Here is a 4,222-nt window from a genome sequence, read left to right on the forward strand (position 1 = left end):
ATATTTATTGACCTAAAAAAGGCATTTGACACAATCAATCATGAATTATTAATGGACAAGTTAGAAAAATATGGGATCAGGGGAATGGCTCTGCAATGGATTAGAAGTTATTTGACACAGAGGCGTCAATTTGTGAAGTTGGGGGATTACCAATCGAGTGAGCTGGATATTGTATGTGGAGTGCCTCAGGGTTCTGTTTTGGGACCTAAATTATTTATATTATACATTAGTGATATATGCAAGGTTTCTGATTTAGTGAAAGTGGTTTTGTTTGCTGATGACACTACCATATGGGCATCGGGGGAAAACCTACAGCAACTCTCTGGGTGGGTTTCACAGGAACTTGAGAAGATAAAGAAATTGTGTGATAGTAATATACTATCTCTGAATTTGGATAAAACTAAATTTATGGTATTTGGGAATTGTAGACTAGATAATGAACTTCAATTGAAAATTGGGGGAGCTAATATAGAACGAGTATATGAAATTAAATTTCTAGGTGTCATAGTTGATGACAAATTCTCCTGGAAATCTCATATCAGATATGTTCAGCACAAAATAGCAAAAAATATATCGATATTGGCAAGGGTTAGATATATTTTGGACGGGAAAGCACTACGTATTTTGTATTCTTCATTGATTTTACCATACTTAGAGTATGGCGTTGAAAACTGTGGAAATACATACAAAAGCTCACTTCAACCATTGTATATATTACAAAAAAGAGCGATAAGAATTGTGCATAAGATGGGGTATAGGGATCACACCAATGTAGCTTTCATACAGTCTAAATTGTTAAAATTTTTTGATTTAGTGGGATATAAGACTGCTGTGTTTATGTATAAAGCCAGGAACAATTTATTACCTGGTGGAATTCAAAAACTATTTAATGAAAGGGAAGGGGGATACAATTTAAGGGGTCAGTTAAATTTAAAAATTCATGCTATACGTACAACAGTAAACAGTTTATAACCTTCTTCTTGTAGCCACTGGTGGGGTCCCTCTTCAGGGCATCATCCCTGGAGGTGTCACTGAAGAGGTTAGAAACTCTGGTCTGATAGTCTGCTGAGGTAAGGACTACCATACATCTGCCTTTGTCTGCCGAAAGGATTGTGATGGTTTTATCATATGTAATCACTGGCCTCTCTTCCTCCTTTTTCTCTCTCATTCCTGTGGGATTGGCACCTCAGCTCTGTCGCATTCGGTAATCAGTGACTCGTTGGTTGTAGCGCACAGCTGAGGCGAATTCCTGTGATTACCTACTTCCTTATTTATACTTCTGGCTGACGCTCTGTCGCCGCCGGAGCATTACTTGATGACACTTACATGTACTACTTGTAAGTAAATGCGTGTATACAGTCGTTACACGAGTTTACTTTCACTGCTGACAGTCCATGCGGTTGATTATTTTTTAGTACGTTGTATACTCGTGTTTAAAGATACGCAACTTGATTTCAACACTGATAGTTCCTGTGCTGTTGAATTCTTGTTTTCTTTTCCGTATGCTACTCTGCTTCCCTAACGGCGTAGCTTATCCACCTGGTTACTGCCTTTTCATCTGTCTGTCCTGGTCCTCTGACTCTCCTGGTTCCTTCCATTATTCAGTCTACTCACCTGTTTGTCCTGGTCTTCTTAGCCATCACTGCCCTACCCTGTTTTTGTACCATAAATTGATTCAGTTACTTTGTGTTCTCCAGTAAACCTCCTTTTTCCACTGGCACCTGGGTCAGCATCTTGAGTCCTCCTCAGTTCTCCCTCATCCCCTGGTGAGGGGGACATAAACATAACACATTTGAAGTTCGTGTTTGGCTGTAGGATGTATAGTTTACTAAAAGCATAACATGCCCCCTTTTAAGAGCCATATTTTTTGTCATTTGTTGATTCTCATCAGTTATTGGGAAGCAGGTACACCTTTTTTTTTAAACTGTAATTTTACTGTTATTGGGAGTTATTTAAGGGAAAGGGCTCCATGGGGAACAGAAGAAATTACTGCTTTATGATAATATCAGTTTCCTGTGGAAGGAAATATGAGCAGAAATCTTTAAGAGACCGAGAGGATCCACACAGATCTCCAGGGCCACTTCTCAACCATTTCTGGACAGCCAAGACACACTACATGTGCTCACTGCTCTGCTCAGCTTGTTTCTTCATGCAATCCCTGGTGAGTATTACAGTCTAACTGTGTTACAACATGTGTAGGTGCATCTGTGTGTATGTGTACTAATCTGATCAAATGTCTAAACAGGTATCAAAACCAAAGATCACAGTATGATACAATATGGCCAATGAAAGCAGTGCACAGTATAGCCTACTCTGCAGAGTGATGTACTACTGTATATTCTCTACTGCTATTTTATAGTGTCCATACTACATACTTTATACTACAAATAAAATATGGATAGGTCAAATGGCAAAATAGCCTATATAAGCATATACTGTACATGAGTATTAAAAAGTAACTGAACCTCAAAACTACTTTTTAGCTGAAACCTAATGCATATGGGTATTTGCTTTTGTTGTTGATTGATTCAGGTCCACATCTTGACATTTTAGTGCAAAGTATTTGAATTCCGCATATTCACTTATAAAAAAGGGACTGCCCTCTATTGGTTGCTACTGCAATTGAATTTTATCATCAGACGATGAACCCCGCCCCCACTCTTCCTCGCCCATCTCCTGACCCCCCCACCTCTAAAAAAGTTACATCTTTTCCTGCCAGTACCGTCAGACTGCGAAGAGTCAGGTGTTAGAAATGCATGGATTGAGTATAGCAATAGAGTAGTTAGACCGGTAGCATAGATTATTGTTCTTGATTAATGATTATTGTTATATGGAAAGAAACAGCTTTTAGCAAAGTTAGCTTGCACTGCTAAAGTTAGGCTACCTTGGTAGGGTGCTGACACGTTACTTTGGAATCTCTTTTTTTCAGCTTGTAGAAATGCACTTCTGTGTCTACAGACTTTTAGATGTAAAATCTGTCCTGAGGTAATGATCATGTCAGTTTTGTTGCTGCCTGAACAGTTGTAGCCTACTATAAGTGTGAGTTTATCCTCCTCCTTCTCTCTCCTGTTGCTGTTTTGGCAACTGGCTGCTGTTATTTGTTTGTGTTTGCCCAGAGTCAGTTCCGCTGGGCCGCCTTTCCTCCACCATGTCACGACGAAACGTCTAACCAAGAGCAAACAAGAGGCCTCACGGGGGTCTGTGTGTGTGAGAGAGAGGTTATGTCTTTAATGGTGTGTGTTTTGTGTGTGTGTGTGTGTGTGTGTGTGTGTGTGGTTGTTTTAGAACAGGTTCCCCAGAGTCAGAGTGAAGAGCTTAGTGCATTAAAAGTAGTGTGTGGCAGGTAAATAAATACACACACACAAGGCCATGTCTACAAACTAGTCGGGTGAAACCAAATCAAGGGGAGGAATGGGGAGGGTGTGTGTATGTTGGTGGATTTAGTTTTAACCAGACAGTTAGTTGCATGAGTTCATACTAACAGAACATACTCTCAGGCTCTGACTTGGGATGGTACAGTGTAACTGAAGGTAATTAGAGTCCAGTCTTTCATTTAATAATATTCTAACATAATTTCCCAGCACTCTAAAACATTAACCAGTTGACACATTGGCATCTGTATCTGTAGCTGGTTTGGAAGGATTGGTAAGTTTGACCTTATGTTGAGAATTCTTTTTTTCCCCAAAACTCTTGTGATTATTCTAAGCATGAAAAATACCTGTGTTTACAATGTTTTCCAGCAACTCAATGGCTTGTGTAGAACAAAGACAGATGACCATGTTTGGGGATTGCTTCCAGCTTCTCTTATGCTAGGCAATAAAAGCAATGTGTGAGAAGTGAATGTATTGTATACCATTATCTTGCTGGTGTCTTTATGTGGTCTTGGATATATATCACTGGTGGATCTGGCTAGATGCTAAGGACTAGCTATAACCCTGAAATGTGAACTTAATATTGGTGATAATAAATATAAAAACCAGGTTGCGTCAGGAAGGGCATCTGGCGTAAAACACGTGCCAAATGTCAACATGCGAGTCGTCAGTGTGACGATTCGCTGTGGCAACCTCAAACGGGAAAAGCCAGAAGTGACCTTCTTTCTTTCTATAGAAAAAGTAAATCTTAAGAGCCTGGTCTCCAGCACCACGGACAGCGACATAGGAAAGTTCTTTTCCAGTGTGTGTGTATATTTACTCTTTACTGCAGATTTAGGATAAGTTCACAC

At 39.7% G+C, this 4,222-nt stretch overlaps 1 long non-coding RNA gene across 1 annotated transcript; it reads left to right on the forward strand.

Annotated features, from left to right (window-relative positions):
* The first annotated feature begins 1,310 nt into the window (after positions 1–1,310).
* LOC109952203 (uncharacterized) lies at positions 1,311–3,175 on the forward strand. Its single transcript, XR_002273721.1, has 3 exons — positions 1,311–1,337; positions 2,023–2,161; positions 3,117–3,175. It is a non-coding gene; the product is annotated as an uncharacterized LOC109952203 (long non-coding RNA).
* The last annotated feature ends 1,047 nt before the right edge of the window (positions 3,176–4,222 follow it).

This window comes from Monopterus albus, unplaced genomic scaffold (genome assembly GCF_001952655.1).
Source record: "Monopterus albus unplaced genomic scaffold, M_albus_1.0 scaffold441.1, whole genome shotgun sequence".
Classification (NCBI taxonomy): Eukaryota; Metazoa; Chordata; class Actinopteri; order Synbranchiformes; family Synbranchidae; genus Monopterus; species Monopterus albus.